At 42.9% G+C, this 16,004-nt stretch overlaps 1 protein-coding gene across 2 annotated transcripts in view; it reads right to left on the reverse strand.

Annotated features, from left to right (window-relative positions):
• Positions 1–15,498, reverse strand: part of TTBK2 (tau tubulin kinase 2) — a 124,506-nt gene extending 109,008 nt beyond the window's left edge. The window contains exon 1 of one of the 2 annotated variants that reach the window (XM_040333075.1): positions 15,221–15,498. The gene's annotated coding sequence lies outside the window, so the exon portion shown is untranslated. The remainder of the gene's footprint in view (positions 1–15,220) is intronic. The other variant, XM_040333077.1, reaches the window with a different exon arrangement.
• Between the last annotated feature and the right edge of the window lie 506 nt (positions 15,499–16,004).

The raw sequence follows: 16,004 nt of genomic DNA on the forward strand, positions 1-16,004 counted from the left end.
CTAATCCTTCCCCACACTATCCAATTTTACAAATTAGCTTCACTTTTACATTTGGCGCAATAAGAGCCATCTGAATTTGGTGCATGAGTCGCCAATCGAAACCAAAAGTGTTGCAAAATGCTGCATGAATTTGGCAGCTTTATTGAATGCCACACTCTTTTGGCATAGAGAAGGCAAAACAGGCTCAGACAGATTTTGCTAGCGTCTCACATGCCTTCTAAAAAGTGGTGCAGCATGAGCCAAACTCAAGTACAAGTTTACTATCACCACTTTTAGAACGCATGAGAGACACTTTGGCAAAATTTGTCTGCGCCAGGGTCTTAATTAGCGCCACTTTCGTAAGATACGAACTGTCAGTATTGTATTTTACATTTGGTGCATTCAGTGTGCCACACTGTAAAATTGGCACACTTTAGAACTACCTAAATTTGGGGTACGAGTCGCTGTCAGAACCAAAAGTGTTGCAGATGCGTCATGAACTTAGCGCAATACATGAATGTCAGAAAAGTGGCGCAGCAGCATTATTGCATTCCCCCTTGGTACTCCGTCACCATGCATTTTGGTGCAAACCCATTAAGTTGCTTTGAGGTGCCATTACAATTAATGGTGCTGCCGCATGCTTGCAAAAGGGACATAGGAATGTGTGCAATTCTGCATGTGTTTGGCTAGTTACGGAAACTCGCGACGCGCCTTATCCGCCGGGGGGAAGTTTTTGTCAGGCACGTCAATCATCTGGGCAAAATCCCAGAGGACATTGCGCCACTGCATAGGAACGCCTACTCCCGCGGGAGCTAGTACCCGGAAGCCAGGTGAAAAATAGTGATAATACCATATGTACACCCACAAAAAACAAACAGCATACTGTACATGTTTGAGGTATACAGAATGTTATATACTTGTTTTTTGGGTGAACCTCCGCTTTAATGGGTACAACAGGACTAGATAAAAAAAAATGTAAACTGTATTAAAAAATGATACAATACAATAAGAAAAAAAAAAAAATTCACAATGAATAGCATAGCATGACTATTCAGGACAAAGACACTGAATAACAAATAACCCACCACCTAACAACCCATAAGTAAAAGTAAAGTAATATACTGGATCAAATGACACAGGGTCACCTCCTACAGTATAGTAATGGATAGTGATATGTCGGTTATTGATGAAGGCGGTGTGTCGTATGTTGCTCAAATCTTAACTCGACATGTTGCGCAAATTTAATCGCTTCCTCAGGAGTTTTGATGCAATATCTTATTTTTCAGCACGCCCCGCTGTCCTCTGTGGACGTGGTATATGCGAGCTGGCCGGCTGCGCATGTATCGTGCCTCCCGATTTGCTCCCTGATGGGTGTGTCATTTGGGTCACTCTTTGATGACGCTCAATCCACTGATAGAAGGCTCCAATGACGCACTCTCTGCGCCAGTATATTTAAATGGAGGAGTGATTGATGTCCTCTGTACAGGCATCTCTGCTGCTCAGAGGGCTGTCACCCGCAACAGAGGCATACAAGCGTGTTTTCAATACAAGGTATGTGTTAACGGCTAATTATTCTCTTGATCAGATATATGGTGGCTGACTGGGACATGCCTTTGCCGTTTCCTGGGATACTTCCTGGGACATGCCTTTGTTGTTTCCCCTTTTTTTCTTTCAGTTATTGCGAACGATTTTTTGACATATTTATTATGTCTTATTCTTTATAGATCTGTCTGTGGCATACTTTCGTTTTGGATTCTTGATAATTTTGAACACGGGGATAGCTGACTAGGAATTGCTAGTGTCAGGATTCTGGGCAACATATGTTGTGGAAATTTAAAGATGTATTTATTATGTATTGTCATAGTGTCACCCATTGTTGGTTCTCCCTCAGCCCGCTCTAGAAAGCTGACTGGGGCGGACTGAGACTGGTTGAGATACACTTCCTGATTTGGAGAAGGGTGTTTGTGGAGTGGGGGGTGTCGGCCGGCGAAAGGGCCCCTGTGTGATGCACAGATATTCGCCTTCCGGGTGCGTCCGCTCTGCAAGAGCATTGTCAATTTAGCTGGTATGCGCTCCTGTCATCTCTCAGTGCCTGATCAACACTGTTTTGTGATGTGCGCCTACACCTGCAGATAAGCTCCTCTCATCAGGAACTATATCCTATTGTTGTTATATTGTTGTATTGTTGTTATGTTGTATTGTGGTGGTGTTGTATTATTTTGTTATTGTTATATTACTGTATTGAATCCCTGTTGGAAGGGTTTCCGTATATGGGCATGTAACGCTATTGGCGTTATGTTAAGCAAAACGAGCGCAGCCTCACCTGATACAGAGAGCTGCGCTCATCTCCCTGACTCTGCAGCGTCACTCCCTGTGCGCCGCGGCTTGCGTTCCACGCTGGAACGCGGAAGCGCGCCCCAGCGAGTTTCCTGGTTTCCCGCGTCGCACGGGCTATTTAAACGTGCGGCGATGACGGCAGGGTGTTCCGCTATTTTGTTGGACCCCTGCCGTCACCTGGGACCTTCTGCCTCACGCCTCGATCTGCTGCCAAGTACCCCTGATGCCTCTGAGCTCAGTCTATGAGCCTCATTACCGGATCCTCACCACCTAATGGGAACAGGACTTTCACTTGGCACCTTACTACAGCGCTCCCAGCAAATCCTGCAGACTACAGGAATTCCCTGCAAGCAGAATCTCCGTTACTCAGAGTCCACACATTTACTCCAGGATTATATCCAATCTTCTACAACCGCAGATTGCAACAGAACCGCAAGTATTCCTATATGAGCATAACATTACTAAGTTAATTCCTGCAGCATTTATCTATAGACCTTGTGCTTATTAACCCTTATGCTGCATACTTGTGACACTAACTCTAACAAACAGAATACCATTAACATTGCTGCTGCTTCTGTGCTATTGCAAACCATAGACATTGCTGTTTCTCTTACCATTGCAAACCATAGACTGTATAACACTACTAACTTCGATTAACCCTTATATCTAAGTATGCTTGCAAACAAAATCTAAAGAGAACCTTTCTACTGCTTCCACACACATATGATAGCTTATGCAGTAATAAGCTTGTTATACATTGTGATTCTCATATAGAGGTTGTGATGAATAAAACCCTAAACTCTTTGACCATATAAAAGAGTGAAGTAGTGGTTATATCTGAGAACCCTCCGCATTTGAGATCCTATTCCAATCAAATTAATATATCACAGGAGTGTTACAGGGCATCTGCTGGGTGGAGCTCACACCCTGTGAGCTCACTTCCTATGAAGGAGGTCACATGTTGTGACATCACTTCCTGCTGGGTCTTTAATAAAACTGCCTGTGAGGGCGTCGGCAGACCAGTGATGGCTGGGAGCTAGACTGAGAACAATTGGTGAGGTCTCTTCACTTGAATGGATGGGCAGAGAATGGATGGTGAGTGAACTTATTTAGCTTTAAGATGGCTTATTTTATCAAGACGAATCCTGTGCTTTTTAGCACAGGGCAAAATGGCGGTGTGCTCTGCATACAGCCCGTTTTGCCACCCCACATACCAGTCCCCTAATCACCTGTTCCTGCATTTTTCGTTCTGTCCCTGTGGGCAAGTTTGCCCTCTTCATCTTTGAATATGTTTAAACTACCACACCCCAGACAAAGTGCTATGACCACGAAAGGCGTCGGGAGGACTCCACTGCCGCCCCATTTGTATACAAAATGCTTTTACTTCCAGCCAAATGTAAGTTTGACAGCTGCAAAATAAATATACTTTTCATTTGTAAGACGGGATTACACTATGTGGCCACTTTTTTCTCCTATCTCCATATACCATTGACACATTGGGAGAAACAAGCCTTGAGACCCTATTCTCAGAACAGCATTGAGTCTCTTTCCATCCACCTACCCCATAGAGGATATGATGATCGGTTGATGTTAAACTCTGCCTTGGATCGTTTATGACATTAGTCATTATAAGCCTTCTTTGACTTGCGGTGGCATATGTCATCGTAAGTCAACGTGCTCTGGTAAGCCTGCATTGCTTTCGTGGTGGGATGATCACATACTGGAGAAGTCACTTATTTCATCCATTCACTTATTCACGTGATTGACTTTTTTTTTTTATATATGTGAATTTAATTCATTCATCGTTGAGCATACCACTTTTGCGTTCTGGCACAAACCAATAGACGCAATAGTTCACGCTGTATCACGTGCCAGCGGCACAATATTTTGTTTCTTGCAAAATGGGACTCATATGTAATTGATGCACATTGTATTTAATTATTTTGTGTTTTATATTTTCACAATTTTTTGGTATTTGATTTTCATCATTGATAGTCATTTTTAGCGCTACACATTTACCTTTTTTATTCTTTTTGCTTTTTTCAAATAAGCTGTGTTAGCAGCTTCCATTTACTTAATACTGGCAGCGCAGGGTATCCACCCTTTTTTACCACACCCACTTGGGTTTGTTAACTGTGCTATAATATATAATAAAACAATTCTGATTGATATAATTTTATACATATCCAGCCCTTAAAATCAGTCTGAGGAATAATCCACGCTACTTTTTGGCTTCTGTACTGACTGCGTCCTCCATATGTGTGTCAATTTTGATTTATTGAATGCAAGTTATATTTAGATATTATTTATCAATCCTTTTCCTCCTGTTTTCTGCACTCTTCTTGTGGTTGTCATGATTGCAGTGGCTTTCCTTGTCCATTTTTATTTTTATTTTTCCGTTTCCCTTCCTCTCATCCCCTCGGATGTTTGGGACGCTATGGTGGGCTATGTGGCTTCTCAGAAACAGCAGACTAAATATTTATGTTCTTTTGTGCCTTTGCTTGTTTATAATATGTACATTTTTTACTCTATAGATGTTACATCAAAACTCCTGAGGAAGCGATTAAATTCGTGCAACATACGACACACCGCCTTCATCAATAACCGCCATATCACTATCCACTACTATACTGTGGGAGGTGACCCTGTGTCATTCAATCCAGTATATTACTTTTACTTATGGGTTGTTAGGTGGTGGGTTATTTGTTATTCAGGGTCTTTGTCATGAATAGTTATACTATCCATTGTGAATTATTTTTTAAATTGTATTGTATCATTTTTTAATAAAGCTTAAGAATTTTTTATCTAGTTGTGTTGTACCCATAAAGTCCATCTGCCAACCGATTACATTTTTGGGACGTGGCACGGTATATAATCCATCATATCCCCAGTACCACTTTGGGATGATATGACCTCCATTTATTCATAAGACTGTAGATAAAACAAAAGGCACAAAACTGGGTCTCTTCTTTCTGCTGTTTGTAAAAAAAAAAAAAATATATAAAAAAGAAAAAAAACAAAAACAAAAAAAACAAAAACACACACAACCTCCAGCTAATACAGCCAACCCTACCGCCAAAAACCATACGATACTACAGAATTTTGATGTGGGTAGAAATTTCTTGGATGTGTTTGTAACATGCTCTTGCTGTCAGAAACACAACGTGCTCCAATGTCTGCAGAAATCTGACTCACATCTCCTAACATCCTCTACCTGCCAGAAACCATTCGTTTGTTATCGCACTAGCAAATGTTGACTGCAGTAGATTGCATTTTAAGGATTTTAAGGAATTTCTGGAGCTATAATTATTTGCTCCTCTTTTCCAAGCATTGTCAATGCAATTTATGTTATTCTTAACCTGACAGCTTTATGTCTCTCCTTTCTTGGAATATAAAAATAGATGGCATTGTAAATAACAAAATACATTTAAAAAGGAATTTGTCTTAAAGCATTTGTTACAAAAAATAAATACATAAAAAAATAGATCCCGTTCCCTTAAAACATGAATAAAAGCACAGGGCTTGTGCTGTGTATTTTGGCCCCATGTATATCCTAAAAAAACCTGGCTGATCCTGCCCTCCCCACTGTAAACTGACCACGATTTATCATGGCTGCTGAGCCCTGACACTGTGGTCAGTTTACGTGCCCCTGTCATCCGCAGCTCTCCTCTATCCTTCTCTCTCCCCTCTCCCCCTCCTGCTATCACAACTACAGTATAACCATACAATCCCCTCTGTAAAATAACATTGTGTGTCCCAGTGTCCGTTCTATAAAGGAGATGCCGATTTCTACATTATATCAGAGTCTCCTGGCACTCATTTGACTCCTCGGCTCTCTCTCCTCCCCGGCTGACATTAGTGGGAGTTCTTGGCCCCTCCCGCTATAGCTGTCAGGCGGGGAAGAGGAGAGCCACGTGAGCACCAGGAGACACTCTGCTATAAAAAAATAAATAAAAAAGTCCAAATCTGCATATTTTATATAACACAGACACAATGTTATTTTACAGAGGGGATTGTACGGTTATACTGTAGTGCAGGGATATGCAATTAGCGGACCTCCAGCTGTTGCAGAACTACAAATCCTATGAGGCATAGCAAGACTCGGACAGCCACAAACATGACACCCAGAGGCAGAAGCATGATGGGACTTGTAGTTTTACAACAGCTGGAGGTCCGTTAATTGCATATCCCTGCTGTAGTGGGTTAAAGTGGAGGTTCACCCTTTAAAAAAAAATTCTGACATCACACGGAGTCGCGCCATCCTACCGACAGAATGCCAGTGTTTTTTTTTTTTTTTTTATCAGCACATACCTCGTGATCACGATTTTCACCTCACGGCAATCCCGCGGGAGTGGGCGTTCCCAAGCACTGCCTGTGATTGACAGGCTTCCGAACGGCGCATACTGCGCGTCACAGGTTGCCGACAAAACCCGAACGACGGTGCAAGCCGCAAGCCGCACCGACGTTCTGGTTTTTTCGGAAACCTGTGACGCGCAGTATGCGCCATTCGGAAGCCTGTCAATCACAGGCAGTGCTTGGGAACGCCCACTCCCGCGGGATTGCCGTGAGGTGAAAATCATGAGAACAAGGTATGTGCTGATAAAAAAAAAAAAAATCACCGGCATTCTGTCGGTAGGATGGTGCGACTCCGTGTGATGTTAGAATTTTTTTTGAGGGTGAACCTCCACTTTAATAACCACTTTTAAGTCTATTCATTTCAATAATTCAGCCATTCCTAATTTTACCAAATCTCAGTAAATTTTATAAGCATTTTCCACCAAATGCATGTCTGAAGATAACAGAAGATCAATAGTAGCTCAATCTACAAAGATCATCGATTCCCTGACAAAACAGACGCTTAGTTTACAAAGAAAGAGAGACATCAAATTACTTGGCAACTGTGCAAACTCAAAGGGTGGCCGCAAAATGGTAGATGAACGGGCAAGGCTTTAAAGTGCTTGTTTATATAAAATCAAAGACTAGCCAACTATAGACTAAACCAACTGGCCAATTAGAAGTGATAAGCCCATGCCAAGCCAATTATATCCATGCATGGCCAGTGCTAATGAGGCAGATTACTGAAAACAGAGCCTAGCGAGGAGCATGCCATCCCATTTCTTCTTTTAGCTGCCTTACTGCAGGTCAGAAAATGACAGCGAGATGTGATTGGGTCCTGTTTAACCTAGACTTTTCATATAATATTCACTAATCACTAAAGTATTTCTATTATGCCTTACCCATTTGCCATGTATCGCTGTCTGGATATCTGTTTTTGTACCACTAAAGCCGCGTACACACGATCAGTCCATCCGATGAGAACGGTCTGAAGGACAGTTGTCATAGGTTAACCGATGAAGCTGACTGATGGTCCGTCAAGCCTACACACCATCGGTTAAATAACCGATCGTGTCTGAACGTGGTGACGTAAAACACAACGACGTGCTGAAAAAAACAAAGTTCAATGCTTCCAAGCATGCGTCGACTTGATTCTGAGCATGCATGGATTTTTAACCGATGGTCGTGTTTACTAACGATCGGTTTTAAATCCATAGGTTAATTTTAAAGCAAGTTGGCTTTTTTTTTTTAACCTATGGTTAAATAACCTATGGGGCCCACACACGATCGGTTTTGACCTATGAAAACGGTCCATCAGACCGTTGTCCTCTGGTTAACCTATCGTGTGTACGAGGCCTTACTGTGCATCCGTAAAGTATTCACAGTGCTTCACTTTTTCCACATTTTGTTATGTTGCAGCCTTATTCCAAAATGGATTAAAATTAAATGATTTTTCTCAAAAAAAAAAAAAAAAAAATTATACAAACACCCCATAATGACATTGAGTATGAGGCTACAAGCTTGGCACACCTATTTTTGGGCAGTTTCTCCCATTCTTATTTGCAGGACCTCTCAAGCGGCAACAGGTTGGATGGGGTGCGCCGGTGCGCAGCCATTTTCAGATCTCTCCAGAGATGTTCAAATCGGGTTCAAGTCTGAGCTCTTGTGGGCCGCTCAAGGACATTCATTCAGAGTTGTCCCGTAGCCACTCCTTTGTTATCTTGGCTGTGTGCTTGCAGTCGTTGTCCTGTTGGAAGATGAACCTTTGCCCAGTCTGAGGTCCACAGTGCTCTGGAGCAGGTTTTCATCAAGGATGTCTCTGTACATTGCTGCATTCATATTTCCCTCGATCCTAAATAGTCTCCAAGTTCCTGAAAGACATCCTCAAATTATGATTCTGCCACCATCATGTTTCACTGCAAGGATGGAATTGGCCAGCTGATGAGCAGTGCCTGGTTTCATCCAGACGTGGTGCTTCCCATTCAGGCCAAAGAGTTGTTTCATCAGACCAGAGAATTTTGTTTCTCATGATCTGAGAGTGCTTTAGGCAAACTCTAGGCAGGCTGTCATGTGCCGTTTACTGAGGAGTGGCTTCCGTCTGGCCACTCTACCATACAGGCCTGATTGGTGCTGCAGAAATGATTGTTTTTCTGGAAGGTTTTCTCTCCACAAAGAAACGTTGGAGCTCTGTCAAAGTGACCATCAGGTTCTTGGTCACCTCCCTGACTAAGGCCTTTCTCCCTCAATCGCTCAGTTTGGCCAGGCGGCCCGCTCTAGAAAGAGTCATGGTGGTTCGAAACTTCTTCCATTTACGGATGATGGAGACCACTGTACTCAGTTGGACCTTCAATGCTGAAGACATTTTTCTGTACCCTTCCCCAGATCTGTGTCTCGATACAATCCTGTCTCGGAGGTCTACAGACAATTCCTTCTACTTCATGGCTTGTGCTCTGACATGCACCGTTAATTGTGGGACCTTATATAGACAGGTGTGGGCGCCTTTCCAAATCATGTCCACTCAACTGAATTTAGCACGGGTGGACAAGTTGTAGAAACATCTGAAAAATCATCATTTTATTTTAATAAAATTGCAAAGATTTCAAACAAATGTCTTTCACGTTGTCATTATGGAGTATTGTTTGTAGAATTTTGGAGGAAAATAATGAATTAAATCCATTTTGGAAGAAGGCTGCAACATAACAAAATGTGGAAAAAGCGAAGAGCTGTGAATACTTTCCGGATGCACTATATTTGTTCAATAAAGAGCAATCCTGGTTGTTAAATAACATTTATTTTGACTACTTGCCAAATAAAAAAAAGGAATATTTTGTCACAAATAATAATAAGTAATACAAACAATGAGAAAATTGGAGGAAAAGTACAGCTTTCGGAGTGACCGTCCAATACTCTGTTTGCTAGTATACAGCTTTCGAAAGCCGATCACGACAGTTCATATGAAAATATTTGAAGGAACAAGCATGCAATTTTTTCTCGTACACTAAGGCCCCTTTCATACTAGCGGAGCCTGCCAGTGTATCTGTGTACTCACAAAACACACAAACTCCTGCGCACAAGTGGGATCCTTGATAATCAGTCAGATGTCTACATACAGTTCTCCTTAAATGTCCAAAAAACCGTAGTGACAGAGGCCTTGCTGCCCTTCATGGATGGGGAAATCCTGATAGAAGACAAAAAGGGAGAAAGAAAGGCGCACCAGCCTCGTGTACTACCGTTTGGCAAATTTTCACTGCTGGGCTCTGAGGAAGAGGTCTCTGTCACCTCGAAACGCGTCAGCCAGCAGCAACGCACCTCGCCACCCCCCCCTACAGTCTGGAGTGTGGTTTGAGGGGTATTTTAACTAAAATTATCGTTTGACAAGCCTTTTATCATTCCTTGTTTGTGAGTAGTTTTCATTATTTTATTATTCCATTAAAATTTGCCAAACGGTAGTACACGAGGCTGGTGCGCCTTTCTTTCTCCCTTTTTATCTGTGTACTCAGCAGGGGATCTCTCCGCTGATCTCCACTGAGTAGGTAGATGACAGGTCCGTGGCCGCTCCGCTGATGCAGAGAGGACACAGGCTGTTGGATGGATATGGACCCCCTGTCCGTTTCCATTTGGTTGTCATCAGATCAGCCAGAAGGAAGGGGAACGGATCCCCACCCATCTGTTTTTAGCAGACCGGATCGGATGTCGGCAGACACACGTCCATTGACATCTGCCACAGAGAGCAATGGATGGTTCGATCCAGTCCGCCTGAAAAAATGACAGGCAGACCTGATCAGTCTGTCAGTGTGAAAGGCCTTACAGAATAAATTACTTAAGTGCAATTAGTATGGTGTTTGTACGAAAAAAAAAACAATTGTGTGACCAAGACCACGCTCCAGATGACGTCAGACAGACGAAACCGGTAGAGCAGAGTAAGCAGATCGTCACCCCACTTCCGGTCGGCAAACTTTTTCAGTGTCAGCATTACATGCTTTATTGATTTTGCTCAAATGCGAGTACCTACTTTATAGTTTTAATAATAAAAGGTTTTTAAAACAATAAAACACCATCTGGGGTTCCTTTGTCCTATATATGGGCTAATATTTGCAGCATCACCAGCAGCGCAGGAGGAACGACATATCGCCAGAGTGCTACACAGTGGCATACACTGAACGCTTCCATACCCCCAAGAGGGGGTGTAATATTCGGTGAGTGCGGATTTTATAAGAGCACGGATTGCCGTGATCACTTTTGGCATATAGCAACGGTTTTTCACCTGGCACCAAGCACGATTCTGATTATTCAGCACTTGAGGAATCAAAGACTTGATTCATTTATATTTTCAATTACTGCACAAATTGATTCATTGGTTTCTATATTTATTTATTGTGGACTATTGAATTTTTATTGATTTTTTTCTTCTTTTTGCAGCATTTTTTGCTAGATTGCACATCTCATATTCATTTTATATCATTTATTTCTGGACTATTGTATATTTGCAGCACCTTTTGCTAGTTTGCACGTATTGATAAGCAACTTTATGCTTCAGGTTTTGCACACAAGATAATCACCAATTTAACGCACAGGCACGCATGCACTTTGGAAAGGCATTTAGTGTCATATTTATTTATTAAATTCATTCTTAATTTATATCATTTTCACTATTGCACTTTAGGTAAGGGATTTTTTGGGGACCAAAACAGGAAATTGTTTATTAGGGATTTTTAATAAAATAGCGCCACTCCTACTATCCAACCCTATTTACCAAGACCACGCCTGCTCAGAAATAAAAGAATACATTACTTCTGAAGTTTTTTTTCTTGGCGAAAGAATTTTGGTATTTTTAGTAAGCTATTGGTTTTCCACTTGAGACTAGCATGCAAAAAAAAAAAATTCCACAATGACCATTAATCCGATATTCTCATCGGCCCAGATTCACAACCGAGATACGACGGCGTATCTCCAGTTGCGCCGTCCTATCTATGCGACCGATTCTTAGAATCAGTTACGCATAGATATCCATTAGATCCGACAGGCGTAAGTCTCTTACGCCGTCGGATCTAAACTGTATTATTATTTTTTTGACTGCTAGGTGGCGCTTCCGTCGAATTCCGCGTTGAGTATGCAAATTAGCTAGATACGCAAATTCCCGAACGTACGCGTGGCCGACGCAGTAAAGTTACGACGTTTATGTTAGGCTTTTCCCGGCGTATAGCTGCCCCTGCTATATGAGGCGCGGCCAATGTTAAGTATGGCCGTCGTTCCCGCGTCGAAATTTAAAAAAGTTACAACGTTTGCGTAAGTCGTCCGTGAATGGGGCTGGACGTCATTTACGTTCACGTCGAAACCAATGACGTCCTCGCGGTGTACTTTGGAGCAATGCACACTGGGAAATTCCACGGACGGCGCATGCGCCGTTCCGCAAAAACGTTTATGTTAAACAGTAGTTTAACATAAAACACGCCCCCCCTTCCACATTTGAATTAGGCGGGCTTACGCCGGCAGATTTACGCTACGCCGCCGCAACTTAAGGAGTAAGTGCTTTAAAAATACAGCACTTGCCCGTGCAAGTTGCGGCGGCGTAACGTAAATCAGATATGTTACGCCCGGCCAAAGTTACGCGGCTGTACGTGAATCTGCCCCATTGTGTATACCAGGCTTAATTTGAAGGTCAAAAACGACTTTCCCGCAGATGACAGAACACACATTACACAAAGCATGCCTGATGTACCTTTTCCAAGCAACTGCAAGTTACTTTACTATTCATTCAATCTGACCTTCAACTTGCTTAGGAAAAGGTTCTCATAGTAAAGTACAATGAGATCCACGTGTCGGGAAGGTGACAGCTTTGTGTACAGGGGATGCTCAGCTACCCTTGTGTAGTAAAAGTGTCCATCATATCTCTTGCACACACCCAGGAGATCACTGATGCTCTCTGCAGAGCCCGGCCAATGACAGAACCTAGCTCATCTTGTATAGGTCAAGCCACTTCTGTCATCACAGCACTGATCAAAGTAATTATTTAATGTTAATCAGGCACACAGAAAGCAAGGGGTTAATTACGCTCTGCAATAAGGAGGGGATTGCTAAGCAATGTATTGGAAAGGCTGCAGCACAGGAGACAAGGAAAGCTTTGGAGTGGCCTGCAATCGTACAATGGCAGACCTCTGTAATAGATCCTCACAGATCGGACGAAATATTAATCATTCTTTATATCTCGTACGCACATGGCATCAAAACTGGATTTGCGCAACATCTGTTCGTTTTCAGGAGCGTCGATGCTAAATGAAGACGCACGCGCTCAAAAGACGTCAGATGCAATGCTACAACTATCTTATGGATGTACCCACACCGAGCTAGTACAGTCATCATACTAGTCCCCACCATTGTTCCGCTACAACATGAATTACATTAATTGATCAGTTAGGATCTAGAAAAAGAAATGTCAGTGCTGCCGCTCATCCAACAGTGTCGTCTATAGCGTAGAGATGGCAGAGATGAATGTCTTATATATTGGAGAGGATTTATGAAGAGAACAGGCCATTGTCACCAGCAGAATGTAGAAGATCCATTATACGATCACACGGCATGGCTGGGATCACATCACAAAATGCAGAGGCAACGACACAATCGATCGATTGCTGGGAGCCTTCACTTTCCCAAATGGATGTGCAGATGAGGCAATTAAAGAAGCAGGGCTTTATTCCTGACAGCAAAACCTGCTTTTCCATGGGGATTCTCCGTTCCATAGGGGGGTCTTTTCATGATGTGATGTTCAGTAATGACAGGGGAGGAGGGGAAGCCTTCAGTACAATAAAGAAATAGCAGTCTGTACGGCCCCTCCCTAGTGTGTGTGTGTGTATGTGTGTATATATATATATATATATGTGTATATATATATATATATATATATATATATATATATATATATATATATATATATATATATATATATATATGTATATGTGTATATATATATATATATATATATATATATATATATATATATATATAATTCATATTCACTGCATATTCTACTGGAGCTAAATCACATATATTCCTAATTAATCTTGTGATAAAATGAATGTATCTTGCACATTTGTGGATGTCTGAGCCATCCATTATACATATACACACATACATATATACACACACACACACACACACACACACACACACACACACATATATATATATATATATTTTATGGATGGCTCAGACATCCACAGATTTGCAAGATATATTCCTAATTAATCTTGTGATAAAATGAATGTATGTGATTTAGCTCCAGTAGAATATATATATATATATATATATATATATATATATATATATATATATATATATATATATATATATATATATATATATATATATATATATATATATATATATACACATACACACACACACACAATGCAAATTTGATACACACAAATTATGATATATTGATACAGGAAGATGTTTTGGCATCTATAGGCCACGTTCACCGGCACCACAAATCAACCAACATTTGTAAGCGATATGGCAGATTTGGGTAAGAATCAGGCATGTCAAGCATCAGAAGTACCAGTTACCACACAAGAGATTTTTCACAAAATTGGAAGATTCTAGTAATGTATGATCATTTGCTCCAAAAGAAAACAAAAAAGGATAAATAAACAAAAATGACGTTTCACTTTGCATTGCCATCAATGAGAGATCTGCCAGCCCAGGGGGAAGACTTTGCAATCAGCCATTCTGTAGGCAGCCCCTGGGATGGGCAGACATTGGAACGGCCCAAATTTAGAAGAAGCCTTTAGGATTGGCCAGCCAATGAGATCGGGCAGCCTTTCGGATGGACCAGTTTATGGGGAAACGTTTGGGTTTTGACAGGGCAGCCCTTGGGATCAGACTGTCTATGTGTAGCCTTTGGGATCAGCCAGCCTACGGACAGCATTTGGGATCCACTAGTCCAGAGATGGCGAAGCTTGGCACTCCAGATGTTTTGGAACTACATTTCCCATGATGCTCATGCACTCTACAGTGTAGTGGAGTATCATGGGAAACGTAGTTCCAAAACATCTGGGGTGCCAAGGTTCTTCATCACTGCACTAGTCTATAGGCAGCCTTTGGGATCAGCCAGCCAATGGCAGCCTTTAGGGTCAGCCAGCCAAAGGTCAGCCAGCCAACGGGCAGCCTTTAGGATAGATCAGTTTAGGGGAAGTCTTTGGGTTTTGATAGGCAGACTGTTTATGGGCAGCCTTTGGGATCAGCCAGTCTAGGGGAGGCCTTTGGAATCCAGCAGCCAATGAACATGTATTCTATAGGCAACCCTTTTGGAATAGGCCAGTTGATGGGCATCCTATGGGATAGACCATTTTGGGTGAAGCCTTTGGTACCAAACAGGCAGCCCTTGGTATCCCACTGTCTATGGGCAGCCTATAGGATTGGGTGGTTGATGGGCAGGCATTGGCCAGTGTATGGCTGGGATTGGCCATTGGGAAGGGATCTCTGGTAGTCATGGCACATCTGTGTATTGCAGTGTCCAGGCATGCTGGGACTTGTAGTGGATGTAGATGGCACGGTAGGACAGTCTTACCTCCAATACTAGAAGGCTCCCCGGGGTGACATTCCGTGTATCCTCCACCGGCGTACCGCAGGATGGTTGTGCGGAGGTCACCTTTATCCCCCAGTCACCGTCCAATAACGCGCACCCATTCCGGTAACAAAGCGAACCTTCCCCTGCCGCCGGTCCCTTTCCTTCCCTCCCCCGGTCACCGGCTGCTCCCCCCGCTCTCCATCACTGCAGCACCACCGACGTCACAAGCTACCTTACCAACACAAGCCACAGCCTAGCATGCTAGACATGGCCATGCCCATACACAAGGACCGGTCCCTCCCCCCGGTACAGGACTAATATTCGGATTGGCTGAACGCTAGAGTCAGCAAAAGCAGCCTGTGTTACCCCACACAAAAAAGGGGAGGTGCCCAGACACGCCTTCTCCAAACCCCGCCCCGGCACTCCTAGCGAATGCCCAACGCTTCACGGCGAATGCGGTTACCTGGGAGAAGCGGCACAATGCCATTGCGCATGCGTGATTTGATTTGCAGCCTGTCTTGTCAGAAAGAAGGCACGCGAGCGTCCCTCTACCAGCGTGCACTTTTCCTTGTGTGCGCGCCCCCGCACACATCTCTACACTCTGCGCTTGTGCACTCATCCTCCGCGCGCGCTCCCGATTTTCCTGACTGGAGAACGGTCACGGTCACGTGCCTTCCCAGACGTCAGCAGAGCAGCCCAGTGCTAGGAGGCGCCTGCTGTGTCCCCACAATGGACTCATTGCACTGTCACTCATGGGACTATGGGAAGGATGACACATGACGTG

Source organism: Rana temporaria, chromosome 13 (genome assembly GCF_905171775.1).
Source record: "Rana temporaria chromosome 13, aRanTem1.1, whole genome shotgun sequence".
NCBI lineage: Eukaryota > Metazoa > Chordata > Amphibia > Anura > Ranidae > Rana > Rana temporaria.